Source organism: Culex pipiens, chromosome 3 (genome assembly GCF_016801865.2).
Source record: "Culex pipiens pallens isolate TS chromosome 3, TS_CPP_V2, whole genome shotgun sequence".
Taxonomy (NCBI): Eukaryota; Metazoa; Arthropoda; class Insecta; order Diptera; family Culicidae; genus Culex; species Culex pipiens.
This window is the reverse complement of record NC_068939.1, coordinates 86,080,179-86,095,524: the sequence shown is the minus strand read 5'-3', so window position 1 is coordinate 86,095,524 and position 15,346 is coordinate 86,080,179.

The following is a 15,346-nucleotide window of genomic DNA, read 5'->3' as shown; positions in this document are numbered from 1 at the left end:
TTTGAAACTGGTAATGAAAATGGCCATTTTGACTGGATTGGCCACACCCGGAGTGGCCAGTGCCCTCGGGAAGGTTCTACCGGGGGGACATTAATCGAACCATACGACTTGGGGCAATATGGGTATCAAAATTTATGGTTTTTGAAACTGGTAATGAAAATGGCCATTTTGACTGGATTGGCCACACCCGGAGTGACCAGTGCCCTCGGGAAGGTTCTACCGGGGGGACATTAATCGAACCATACGACTTGGGGCAATATGGGTATCAAAATTCATGGTTTTTGAAACTGGTAATGAAAATGGCCATTTTGACTGGAGTGGCAAATGCCCTGGAGAAGGTTCTATCAGGGGGACTTTAATCGAATCATACGACTTGGGGCAATCTTGATACCCATATTACCCCAAATCGTATAGTTCGATTAATGTCCTCCCGGTAGAACCTTCCCGAGGGCACTGGCCACTCCGGGTGTGGCCAATCCGGTCAAAATGTTCATTTTCATTACCAGTTTCAAAAACCATGAATTTTGATACCCATATTGGTCCAAGTCGTATAGTTCGATTAATGTCCCCCCGGTAGAACCTTCCCGAGGGCACTGGCCACTCCGGGTGTGGCCAATCCGGTCAAAATGGCCATTTTCATTACCAGTTTCAAAAACCATGAATTTTGATACCCATATTGCCCCAAGTCGTATAGTTTGATTAATGTCCCCCCGGTAGAACCTTGCCGAAGGCACTGGCCACTCAGGGTGTTACCAATCCGGTCGAAATGGCCATTTTCATTACCGGTTTCAAAAACCATGAATTTTGATACGGGACCATCCATTAACCACGTGGCCACTTTTTTGGGAATCTTTTAAACCCCCCCCCCTCGTGGACAATTGTCCATACAAAAAAAAAATTGTGTATGGCTCGTGGACAATCGCCATACCCCCCCCCCCTCTAAAGTGTCCACGTGGTTAATGGATGGTCCCTACCCATATTGCCCCAAGTCGTATGGTTCGATTAATGTCCCCCCGGTAGAACCTTCCCGAGGGCACTGGCCACTCCGGGTGAGGCCAATCCGATCAAAATGGCCTTTTTCATTTCCGGTTTCAAAAACCATGAATTTTGATACCCATATTGCCCCAAGTCGTATAGTTTGATTAATGTCCCCCCGGTAGAACCTTGCCGAAGGCACTGGCCACTCAGGGTGTTACCAATCCGGTCAAAATGGCCATTTTCATTACCGGTTTCAAAAACCATGAATTTTGATACGGGACCATCCATTAACCACGTGGCCACTTTTTTGGGAATCTTTTAAACCCCCCCCCCCCCTCGTGGACAATTGTCCATACAAAAAAAAAAATTGTGTATGGCTCGTGGACAATCGCCATACCCCCCCCCCCCTCTAAAGTGTCCACGTGGTTTATGGATGGTCCCTACCCATATTGCCCCAAGTCGTATGGTTCGATTAATGTCCCCCCGGTAGAACCTTCCCGAGGGCACTGGCCACTCCGGGTGAGGCCAATCCGATCAAAATGGCCATTTTCATTACCAGTTTCAAAAACCATGAATTTTGATACCCATATTGCCCCAAGTCGTATGGTTCGATTAATGTCCCCCCGGTAGAACCTTCCCGAGGGCACTGGCCACTCCGGGTGTGGCCAATCCAGTCAAAATGACCATTTTCATTACCAGTTTCAAAAACCATGAATTTTGATACCCATATTGCCCCAAGTCGTATGGTTCGATTAATGTCCCCCCGGTAGAACCTTCCCGAGGGCACTGGCCACTCAGGGTGTTACCAATCCAGTCAAAATGGCTATTTTCATTACCAGTTTCAAAAACCATGAATTTTGATACCTATATTGCCCCAAGTCGTATGATTCGATTAATGTCCCACCGGTAGAACCTTCCCGAGGGCACTGGCCACTCCGGGTGTGGCCAATCCGGTCAAAATGACCATTTTCATTACCAGTTTCAAAAACCATGAATTTTGATACCCATATTGCCCCAAGTCGTATGGTTCGATTAATGTCCCCCCGGTAGAACCTTCCCGAGGGCACTGGCCACTCCGGGTGTGGCCAATCCAGTCAAAATGACCATTTTCATTACCAGTTTCAAAAACCATGAATTTTGATACCCATATTGCCCCAAGTCGTATGGTTCGATTAATGTCCCCCCGGTAGAACCTTCCCGAGGGCACTGGCCACTCCGGGTGTGGCCAATCCGGTCAAAATGGCCATTTCCATTACCAGTTAAAAAAACCATGAATTTTGATACCCATATTGCCCCAAGTCGTATGGTTCGATTAATGTTCCCCCGGTAGAACCTTCCCGAGGGCACTGGCCACTCCGGGTGTGGCCAATCCAGTCAAAATGGCCATTTTCATTACCAGTTTCAAAAACCATGAATTTTGATACGGGACCATCCATAAACCACGTGGCCACTTTTTTGGGAATCTTTTAAACCCCCCCCCCCCTCGTTGACAATTGTCCATACAAAAAAAAATTGGTATGGCTCGTGGACAATCGCAATACCCCCCCCCCCCCCTTAAAGTGTCCACGTGATTTATGAATGGTCCCTACCTATATTGCCCCAAGTCGTATAGTTCGATTAATGTCCCCCCGGTAGAACCTTCCCGAGGGCACTGGCCACTCAGGGTGTTACCAATCCAGTCAAAATGGCTATTTTCATTACCAGTTTCAAAAACCATGAATTTTGATACCTATATTGCCCCAAGTCGTATGATTCGATTAATGTCCCACCGGTAGAACCTTCCCGAGGGCACTGGCCACTCCGGGTGTGGCCAATCCGGTCAAAATGACCATTTTCATTACCAGTTTCAAAAACCATGAATTTTGATACCCATATTGCCCCAAGTCGTATGGTTCGATTAATGTCCCCCCGGTAGAACCTTCCCGAGGGCACTGGCCACTCAGGGTGTTACCAATCCAGTCAAAATGGCTATTTTCATTACCAGTTTCAAAAACCATGAATTTTGATACCTATATTGCCCCAAGTCGTATGATTCGATTAATGTCCCACCGGTAGAACCTTCCCGAGGGCACTGGCCACTCCGGGTGTGGCCAATCCGGTCAAAATGACCATTTTCATTACCAGTTTCAAAAACCATGAATTTGAATACCCATATTGCCCCAAGTCGTATGGTTCGATTAATGTCCCCCCGGTAGAACCTTCCCGAGGGCACTGGCCACTCCGGGTGTGGCCAATCCAGTCAAAATGACCATTTTCATTACCAGTTTCAAAAACCATGAATTTTGATACCCATATTGCCCCAAGTCGTATGGTTCGATTAATGTCCCCCCGGTAGAACCTTCCCGAGGGCACTGGCCACTCCGGGTGTGGCCAATCCGGTCAAAATGGCCATTTCCATTACCAGTTAAAAAAACCATGAATTTTGATACCCATATTGCCCCAAGTCGTATGGTTCGATTAATGTTCCCCCGGTAGAACCTTCCCGAGGGCACTGGCCACTCCGGGTGTGGCCAATCCAGTCAAAATGGCCATTTTCATTACCAGTTTCAAAAACCATGAATTTTGATACGGGACCATCCATAAACCACGTGGCCACTTTTTTGGGAATCTTTTAAACCCCCCCCCCCTCGTTGACAATTGTCCATACAAAAAAAAATTGGTATGGCTCGTGGACAATCGCAATACCCCCCCCCCCCCTAAAGTGTCCACGTGATTTATGGATGGTCCCTACCTATATTGCCCCAAGTCGTATAGTTCGATTAATGTCCCCCCGGTAGAACCTTCCCGAGGGCACTGGCCACTCAGGGTGTTACCAATCCAGTCAAAATGGCTATTTTCATTACCAGTTTCAAAAACCATGAATTTTGATACCTATATTACCCCAAATCGTATAGTTCGATTAATGTCCTCCCGGTAGAACCTTCCCGAGGGCACTGGCCACTCCGGGTGTGGCCAATCCGGTCAAAATGTTCATTTTCATTACCAGTTTCAAAAACCATGAATTTTGATACCCATATTGGTCCAAGTCGTATAGTTCGATTAATGTCCCCCCGGTAGAACCTTCCCGAGGGCACTGGCCACTCCGGGTGTGGCCAATCCGGTCAAAATGGCCATTTTCATTACCAGTTTCAAAAACCATGAATTTTGATACCCATATTGCCCCAAGTCGTATAGTTTGATTAATGTCCCCCCGGTAGAACCTTGCCGAAGGCACTGGCCACTCAGGGTGTTACCAATCCGGTCGAAATGGCCATTTTCATTACCGGTTTCAAAAACCATGAATTTTGATACGGGACCATCCATTAACCACGTGGCCACTTTTTTGGGAATCTTTTAAACCCCCCCCCCTCGTGGACAATTGTCCATACAAAAAAAAAATTGTGTATGGCTCGTGGACAATCGCCATACCCCCCCCCCCTCTAAAGTGTCCACGTGGTTAATGGATGGTCCCTACCCATATTGCCCCAAGTCGTATGGTTCGATTAATGTCCCCCCGGTAGAACCTTCCCGAGGGCACTGGCCACTCCGGGTGAGGCCAATCCGATCAAAATGGCCTTTTTCATTTCCGGTTTCAAAAACCATGAATTTTGATACCCATATTGCCCCAAGTCGTATAGTTTGATTAATGTCCCCCCGGTAGAACCTTGCCGAAGGCACTGGCCACTCAGGGTGTTACCAATCCGGTCAAAATGGCCATTTTCATTACCGGTTTCAAAAACCATGAATTTTGATACGGGACCATCCATTAACCACGTGGCCACTTTTTTGGGAATCTTTTAAACCCCCCCCCCCCCTCGTGGACAATTGTCCATACAAAAAAAAAAATTGTGTATGGCTCGTGGACAATCGCCATACCCCCCCCCCCCCTCTAAAGTGTCCACGTGGTTTATGGATGGTCCCTACCCATATTGCCCCAAGTCGTATGGTTCGATTAATGTCCCCCCGGTAGAACCTTCCCGAGGGCACTGGCCACTCCGGGTGAGGCCAATCCGATCAAAATGGCCATTTTCATTACCAGTTTCAAAAACCATGAATTTTGATACCCATATTGCCCCAAGTCGTATGGTTCGATTAATGTCCCCCCGGTAGAACCTTCCCGAGGGCACTGGCCACTCCGGGTGTGGCCAATCCAGTCAAAATGACCATTTTCATTACCAGTTTCAAAAACCATGAATTTTGATACCCATATTGCCCCAAGTCGTATGGTTCGATTAATGTCCCCCCGGTAGAACCTTCCCGAGGGCACTGGCCACTCCGGGTGTGGCCAATCCGGTCAAAATGGCCATTTCCATTACCAGTTAAAAAAACCATGAATTTTGATACCCATATTGCCCCAAGTCGTATGGTTCGATTAATGTTCCCCCGGTAGAACCTTCCCGAGGGCACTGGCCACTCCGGGTGTGGCCAATCCAGTCAAAATGGCCATTTTCATTACCAGTTTCAAAAACCATGAATTTTGATACGGGACCATCCATAAACCACGTGGCCACTTTTTTGGGAATCTTTTAAACCCCCCCCCCCCTCGTTGACAATTGTCCATACAAAAAAAAATTGGTATGGCTCGTGGACAATCGCAATACCCCCCCCCCCCCCTTAAAGTGTCCACGTGATTTATGAATGGTCCCTACCTATATTGCCCCAAGTCGTATAGTTCGATTAATGTCCCCCCGGTAGAACCTTCCCGAGGGCACTGGCCACTCAGGGTGTTACCAATCCAGTCAAAATGGCTATTTTCATTACCAGTTTCAAAAACCATGAATTTTGATACCTATATTGCCCCAAGTCGTATGATTCGATTAATGTCCCACCGGTAGAACCTTCCCGAGGGCACTGGCCACTCCGGGTGTGGCCAATCCGGTCAAAATGACCATTTTCATTACCAGTTTCAAAAACCATGAATTTTGATACCCATATTGCCCCAAGTCGTATGGTTCGATTAATGTCCCCCCGGTAGAACCTTCCCGAGGGCACTGGCCACTCAGGGTGTTACCAATCCAGTCAAAATGGCTATTTTCATTACCAGTTTCAAAAACCATGAATTTTGATACCTATATTGCCCCAAGTCGTATGATTCGATTAATGTCCCACCGGTAGAACCTTCCCGAGGGCACTGGCCACTCCGGGTGTGGCCAATCCGGTCAAAATGACCATTTTCATTACCAGTTTCAAAAACCATGAATTTGAATACCCATATTGCCCCAAGTCGTATGGTTCGATTAATGTCCCCCCGGTAGAACCTTCCCGAGGGCACTGGCCACTCCGGGTGTGGCCAATCCAGTCAAAATGACCATTTTCATTACCAGTTTCAAAAACCATGAATTTTGATACCCATATTGCCCCAAGTCGTATGGTTCGATTAATGTCCCCCCGGTAGAACCTTCCCGAGGGCACTGGCCACTCCGGGTGTGGCCAATCCGGTCAAAATGGCCATTTTCATTACCAGTTAAAAAAACCATGAATTTTGATACCCATATTGCCCCAAGTCGTATGGTTCGATTAATGTTCCCCCGGTAGAACCTTCCCGAGGGCACTGGCCACTCCGGGTGTGGCCAATCCAGTCAAAATGGCCATTTTCATTACCAGTTTCAAAAACCATGAATTTTGATACGGGACCATCCATAAACCACGTGGCCACTTTTTTGGGAATCTTTTAAACCCCCCCCCCCCTCGTTGACAATTGTCCATACAAAAAAAAATTGGTATGGCTCGTGGACAATCGCAATACCCCCCCCCCCCCTAAAGTGTCCACGTGATTTATGGATGGTCCCTACCTATATTGCCCCAAGTCGTATAGTTCGATTAATGTCCCCCCGGTAGAACCTTCCCGAGGGCACTGGCCACTCAGGGTGTTACCAATCCAGTCAAAATGGCTATTTTCATTACCAGTTTCAAAAACCATGAATTTTGATACCTATATTGCCCCAAGTCGTATGATTCGATTAATGTCCCACCGGTAGAACCTTCCCGAGGGCACTGGCCACTCCGGGTGTGGCCAATCCGGTCAAAATGACCATTTTCATTACCAGTTTCAAAAACCATGAATTTTGATACCCATATTGCCCCAAGTCGTATGGTTCGATTAATGTCCCCCCGGTAGAACCTTCCCGAGGGCACTGGCCACTCCGGGTGTGGCCAATCCAGTCAAAATGACCATTTTCATTACCAGTTTCAAAAACCATGAATTTTGATACCCATATTGCCCCAAGTCGTATGGTTCGATTAATGTCCCCCCGGTAGAACCTTCCCGAGGGCACTGGCCACTCCGGGTGTGGCCAATCCGGTCAAAATGGCCATTTCCATTACCAGTTAAAAAAACCATGAATTTTGATACCCATATTGCCCCAAGTCTTATGGTTCGATTAATGTCCCCCCGGTAGAACCTTCCCGAGGGCACTGGCCACTCCGGGTGTGGCCAATCCAGTCAAAATGGCCATTTTCATTACCAGTTTCAAAAACCATGAATTTTGATACCCATATTGCCCCAAGTCGTATGGTTCGATTAATGTCCCCCCGGTAGAACCTTCCCGAGGGCACTGGCCACTCCGGGTGTGGCCAATCCAGTCAAAATGGCCATTTTCATTACCAGTTTCAAAAACCATGAATTTTGATACCCATATTGCCCCAAGTCGTATGGTTCGATTAATGTCCCCCCGGTAGAACCTTCCCGAGGGCACTGGCCACTCCGGGTGTGGCCAATCCGGTCAAAATGGCCATTTCCATTACCAGTTAAAAAAACCATGAATTTTGATACCCATATTGCCCCAAGTCGTATGGTTCGATTAATGTCCCCCCGGTAGAACCTTCCCGAGGGCACTGGCCACTCCGGGTGTGGCCAATCCGGTCAAAATGGCCATTTCCATTACCAGTTAAAAAAACCATGAATTTTGATACCCATATTGCCCCAAGTCTTATGGTTCGATTAATGTCCCCCCGGTAGAACCTTCCCGAGGGCACTGGCCACTCCGGGTGTGGCCAATCCAGTCAAAATGGCCATTTTCATTACCAGTTTCAAAAACCATGAATTTTGATACCCATATTGCCCCAAGTCGTATGGTTCGATTAATGTCCCCCCGGTAGAACCTTCCCGAGGGCACTGGCCACTCCGGGTGTGGCCAATCCAGTCAAAATGACCATTTTCATTACCAGTTTCAAAAACCATGAATTTTGATACCCATATTGCCCCAAGTCGTATGGTTCGATTAATGTCCCCCCGGTAGAACCTTCCCGAGGGCACTGGCCACTCCGGGTGTGGCCAATCCAGTCAAAATGACCATTTTCATTACCAGTTTCAAAAACCATGAATTTTGATACCCATATTGCCCCAAGTCGTATGGTTCGATTAATGTTCCCCCGGTAGAACCTTCCCGAGGGCACTGGCCACTCCGGGTGTGGCCAATCCAGTCAAAATGGCCATTTTCATTACCAGTTTCAAAAACCATGAATTTTGATACGGGACCATCCATAAACCACGTGGCCACTTTTTTGGGAATCTTTTAAACCCCCCCCCCCTCGTTGACAATTGTCCATACAAAAAAAAATTGGTATGGCTCGTGGACAATCGCAATACCCCCCCCCCCCCTAAAGTGTCCACGTGATTTATGGATGGTCCCTACCTATATTGCCCCAAGTCGTATAGTTCGATTAATGTCCCCCCGGTAGAACCTTCCCGAGGGCACTGGCCACTCAGGGTGTTACCAATCCAGTCAAAATGGCTATTTTCATTACCAGTTTCAAAAACCATGAATTTTGATACCTATATTGCCCCAAGTCGTATGATTCGATTAATGTCCCACCGGTAGAACCTTCCCGAGGGCACTGGCCACTCCGGGTGTGGCCAATCCGGTCAAAATGACCATTTTCATTACCAGTTTCAAAAACCATGAATTTTGATACCCATATTGCCCCAAGTCGTATGGTTCGATTAATGTCCCCCCGGTAGAACCTTCCCGAGGGCACTGGCCACTCCGGGTGTGGCCAATCCAGTCAAAATGACCATTTTCATTACCAGTTTCAAAAACCATGAATTTTGATACCCATATTGCCCCAAGTCGTATGGTTCGATTAATGTCCCCCCGGTAGAACCTTCCCGAGGGCACTGGCCACTCCGGGTGTGGCCAATCCGGTCAAAATGGCCATTTCCATTACCAGTTAAAAAAACCATGAATTTTGATACCCATATTGCCCCAAGTCTTATGGTTCGATTAATGTCCCCCCGGTAGAACCTTCCCGAGGGCACTGGCCACTCCGGGTGTGGCCAATCCAGTCAAAATGGCCATTTTCATTACCAGTTTCAAAAACCATGAATTTTGATACCCATATTGCCCCAAGTCGTATGGTTCGATTAATGTCCCCCCGGTAGAACCTTCCCGAGGGCACTGGCCACTCCGGGTGTGGCCAATCCAGTCAAAATGGCCATTTTCATTACCAGTTTCAAAAACCATGAATTTTGATACCCATATTGCCCCAAGTCGTATGGTTCGATTAATGTCCCCCCGGTAGAACCTTCCTGAGGGCACTGGCCACTCCGGGTGTGGCCAATATCCTATAAATGTGGTCCTAAGCCCATTGCCCCAAATCATTCTGGTCTGGTGACCGTCCTTACAATCTTCATAAGAACAGAATTCCTCCCAATTTAGTGCACAAACTGTGTCTTTCAATGTGTGCGTGTGTGTGTGTGAGCAATAAAATTACCACCGTGGATCAGCCTTTGTCGAAACCTCGTCAGGCACTGAATTTTTCTGAGGCTATCTGTTAGCTTAAATAGTTCGCATGAAATGTGGCAACATGGTGCAAATTTTGCCTCCTCTCCTGTTTTCGTGGAACTGTCACGCGAGAATGTTGCACCACTGTTGCCACATTTCATGCGAACTATTTAAGCTAACAGATAGCCTCAGAAAAATTCAGTGCCTGACGAGGTTTCGACAAAGGCTGATCCACGGTGATAATTTTATTGCTCACACACACACACACGCACACATTGAAAGACACAGTTTGTGCACTAAATTGGGCGAATTCTGTTCTTATGAAGATTGTAAGGATTGCGATTGGGACCACATTGGTAAGATATTGGCCACACCCGGAGTGGGCATTGCCTTGGAGGAAGGTCTTCCCGGGGGGACATTAATCGAAATATTTGACTTGTGGCAATATGGGTATTCAAATTCATGGTTTTTGAAACTGGTAATGAAAATGGCCATTTTGACCGGATTGGCCACACCCGGAGTGGCCAGTGCCCTCGGGAAGGTTCTACCGGGGGGACATTAATCAAACTATACGACTTGGACCAATATGGGTATCAAAATTCATGGTTTTTGAAACTGGTAATGAAAATGAACATTTTGACCGGATTGGCCACACCCGGAGTGGCCAGTGCCCTCGGGAAGGTTCTACCGGGAGGACATTAATCGAACTATACGATTTGGGGTAATATGGGTATCAAGATTGCCCCAAGTCGTATGATTCGATTAAAGTCCCCCTGATAGAACCTTCTCCAGGGCATTTGCCACTCCAGTCAAAATGGCCATTTTCATTACCAGTTTCAAAAACCATGAATTTTGATACCCATATTGCCCCAAGTCGTATGGTTCGATTAATGTCCCCCCGGTAGAACCTTCCCGAGGGCACTGGTCACTCCGGGTGTGGCCAATCCAGTCAAAATGGCCATTTTCATTACCAGTTTCAAAAACCATAAATTTTGATACCCATATTGCCCCAAGTCGTATGGTTCGATTAATGTCCCCCCGGTAGAACCTTCCCGAGGGCACTGGCCACTCCGGGTGTGGCCAATCCAGTCAAAATGGCCATTTTCATTACCAGTTTCAAAAACCATGAATTTGAATACCCATATTGCCACAAGTCAAATATTTCGATTAATGTCCCCCCGGGAAGACCTTCCTCCAAGGCAATGCCCACTCCGGGTGTGGCCAATATCTTACCAATGTGGTCCCAATCGCAATCCTTACAATCTTCATAAGAACAGAATTCGCCCAATTTAGTGCACAAACTGTGTCTTTCAATGTGTGCGTGTGTGTGTGTGTGAGCAATAAAATTATCACCGTGGATCAGCCTTTGTCGAAACCTCGTCAGGCACTGAATTTTTCTGAGGCTATCTGTTAGCTTAAATAGTTCGCATGAAATGTGGCAACAGTGGTGCAACATTCTCGCGTGACAGTTCCACGAAAACAGGAGAGAAGACAGAATTTGCTAAGTGCTCTCAGCCAATCAGGAGCCGGTATTTTTCCTGCATTCATTTTTTATTTTCATCTTAACTTTTGAATACTTTAACAAAGTTTTATCAACTTTGTGAAATAGTCTACTTGCAATTTAAGACTTACCCTTTCGTTTGGTGGATAAAGCATGCAGATTGCTTGAATTGGGTGGAGAGCAATTCTCTGAGATTTCGGTCATTCGATTTTTTTTGTATTTTTTAATCCGGCTGAAACTTTTTTGGTGCCTTCGGTATGCCCAAAGAAGCCATTTTGCATCATTAGTTTGTCCATATAATTTTCCATACAAATTTGGCAGCTGTCCATACAAAAATGATGTGTGAAAATTCAAAAATCTGTATCTTTTGAAGAAATTTTTTGATCGATTTGGTGTCTTCGGCAAAGTTGTAGGTATGGATATGGACTACACTGAAAAAAAATGATACACGGTAAAAAAAAAATTGGTGATTTTTTATTTAACTTTTTGTCACTAAAACTTGATTTACAAAAAAACACTATTTTTAATTTTTTTTATTTTTTGATATGTTTTAGAGGACATAAAATGCCAACTTTTCAGAAATTTCCAGAATGGGCAAAAAATCTTTGACCGAGTTATGAATTTTTAAATCAATACAGATTTTTTCAAAAAATCGAAATTTTGGTCGCAAAAATTTTTCAACTTCATTTTTCGATGTAAAATCGAATTTGCAATCAAAAAGTACTTTAGTGATTTTTTGATAAAGTGCACCGTTTTCAAGTTATAACCATTTTTATGTAACTTTTTTGAAAATAGTCGCAGTTTTTCATTTTTTTAAAATAGTGCCCATGTTTGCCCACCTTTGTAAAAAATATTTTTGAAAAGCTGAGAAAATTCTCTATATTTTGCTCTATTGAACTATGTTGATACGACCCATAGTTGCTGAGATATTGCCATGCAAAGGTTAAAAAACAGGAAAATTGATGTTTTTTAAGTCTCACCCAAACAACCCACCATTTTCTAATGTCGATATCTCAGCAACTATAGGTCCGATCTACAATGTTAAAAGATGAAACATTCGTGAAATTTTCCGATCTTTTCGAAAAAAATATTTTCAAAAATTTAAAATCAAGATTAACATTTCAAATGGGCGTAATATTGAATGTTTGGCCCGTTTGATATGTTAGTCTTGATTTTAAATTTTTGAAAATATTTTTTTCGAAAAGATCGGAAAATTTTACGAATGTTTCATGTTTTAACATTGTAAATCGGACCTATAGTTGCTGAGATATCGACATTAGAAAATGGTGGGTTGTTTGGGTGAGACTTAGAAAACATCAATTTTCCTGTTTTTTAACCTTTGCATGGCAATATCTCAGCAACTATGGGTCGTATCAACAAAGTTCAATAGAGCAAAATATAGAGAATTTTCTCAGCTTTTCAAAAATATTTTTTTCAAGGGTGGGCAAACATGGGCACTATTTAAAAAAAATGAAAAACTGCGACTATTTTCAAAAAAGTTACCTAAAAATGGTTATAACTTGAAAACGGTGCACTTTATCAAAAAATCACTAAAGTACTTTTTGATTGCAAATTCGATTTTACATCGAAAAATGAAGTTGAAAAATTTTTGCGACCCATATTTCGATTTTTTGAAAAAATCTGTATTGATTTAAAAATTCATAACTCGGTCAAAGATTTTTTGCCCATTCTGGAAATTTCTGAAAAGTTGGCATTTTATGTCCTCTAAAACATATCAAAAAATAAAAAAAATTAAAAATAGTGTTTTTTTGCAAATCAAGTTTTAGTGACAAAAAGTTAAATAAAAAATCACCAAATTTTTTTTACCGTGTATCATTTTTTTTTCAGTGTAGTCCATATCCATACCTACAACTTTGCCGAAGACACCAAATCGATCAAAAAATTTCTTCAAAAGATACAGATTTTTGAATTTTCACATATCATTTTTGTATGGACAGCTGCCAAATTTGTATGGAAAATTATATGGACAAACTAATGATGCAAAATGGCTTATTTGGGCATACCGAAGGCACCAAAAAAGTTTCAGCCGGATTAAAAAATACAAAAAATAAAATTAAAGAAAAAAGACCGATTCCGTAGAGAACTGCTCTGGAAGATATAAGCGTTTAAACAATTACACAAATCGTTACACTTTCGCCTCGCGAAATTTTGGATTGACACCCGTAGACAGTGCCCTTAGGACAAAGTTCTTTGTCAATACAATCGAATATTTTTATATATAAAGCTATATTTTTGAAGTCAATTTTTTCTAAGGATCTAATGTGACCATGAAGGATAGAAAACTTGCAACAATATTGGAGAAGCAAGCCTTTTCATTTTTCGGCTCTGTTTATATTTGAAAGAATAGACAAGTCACTAAAATATTCTAAAATATTTTTCTTAATGAAAAAAAAAAAACAAACAAAATATTTGAAAAGTAGTATTTTTCAAAAAGATCCGCCAATATTTGAAGGAATGGAAAAACTCACAAAAACATCACGGCTGTCAAGAATAGGTTGTTACATAAAAATAAAAACTATAAAAGTCGATTTTTTTTTTAAAAAAAAAGAACTGTTCATGCTTATAAAATGGAAAAACTAACACGACAATCAAGAAAAGGTTACGACAAACAAGAAAACTTAAAAAATGTTTTAGAAGTCGAACTCATATTTTAAAGAATTGAAAAATTCACAAAAACATTTCAACAGTCTAGAAAAGGTTGTTTAAAAAATACTTAAATTATATTTTGGAAGTCGAACTGTTTTTTAAAGAACTGCTAATTTTTGAAATAATGTAAAATCTCTCAAAATTAAACGACCAATAAGAATAAAATGTGTTTTTAAAATAATTTAAAAAGTTGATAAATATTTCAGAGGTCGAACTTTTTTTAAAAAGAGAATCGCTAATATTTAAGAGAATGGAAATATTCATAAAAAAACATCACAACAGTCATCAAAAGGTTGTCTGAAAAAAGACTTTAAAAAACATTTCAAAAGTCGTTTTTTTAAAGAAATGCTGAAGTTTGAAAACTGGGAAAACTAACAAAAATATAACGACAGTCAAAAATAGGTTGTTTTTGGAATGAAAAAAAATAATTTAGAAGTCGCCTTTTTTTAAAGAACTGCTCATTTTTTGAAAGAATGGAATAACTAACAATATTATAAGAAAAAGTAATATTTTTTAGGGAATAGAAAATTCTCAAAAAATATTTGGAAGTTATTCTGTTTATTTGAAAAACATGATCATTGGTAAAAGGATGGCGAAACAGAAAGAAATCAAATTTAACTAGTAGTAAAGTAAGGAAATATTTTTTTCAAGAATATTTTAGAAGTTTATAATTAGTATTATTTGTTTCATTTTTTCACATTCAACCTTTTGTCCATTCGACCTTATGTCCTTCGACCTTTTGTCGAACATCCGCTAAACAAAACGTGTTTGGTTTTTGTTTATTCAAGGTCAAACATTTAAACGCATTTTTCTCGGAACTTCAAAAAGGGACAAACGACAAGATAGCACGAGAACGTCGACATGCAAACGAGTGGCCGTTAGATTGCAGTTTCGACTTCCTCGGTCAAAGAGAATAACTTCACATCAAAACTAGGCCACAGTATCGAGAATGATGTCCATAGAAGAACATTAGCAACAAGAGTGAACTCTATAGAAATAGCTTCAGAAAAAAAGTGATACATTCTGTCGAAAAAGGCCACTTTTCCACCAACCAAGCAGAATGCACTCTAAACGATGTGGCCACTTGAAACCCAGAATCCCAGGTTTCACAATGAGTTTCCACTCTTTCTCCCTCTCTCTCTGTTGATGACGTGACGATGACCTGGTTAATGTTTGCTGTTGGCCTTAATAACACTCCAAATTGGAGCCACTCCACTCAACCGGCTATGCATCAAAGGGATTGTGTCCCCCACTCCACCATTTTTTTCGTTGCTTTTCCGCTGAAGTTGGTAGCCTAGCCTAGTGATGAGAGCCGGGTTCTCTAAATGGGTTCTTTCTGGCTCGTTGGACTTCACAATGAATGATGGCCGAGAGAGAGAGTGAGAGTCAGGCACACTCCAGAAGATAATTACGTGCACGGTACCTTTGTCTGTGTGACTGTGTACGTGTGTGTGTCAGGGTGGTGCATTCCACGTGCAAATTTACATACGGTTGCAGT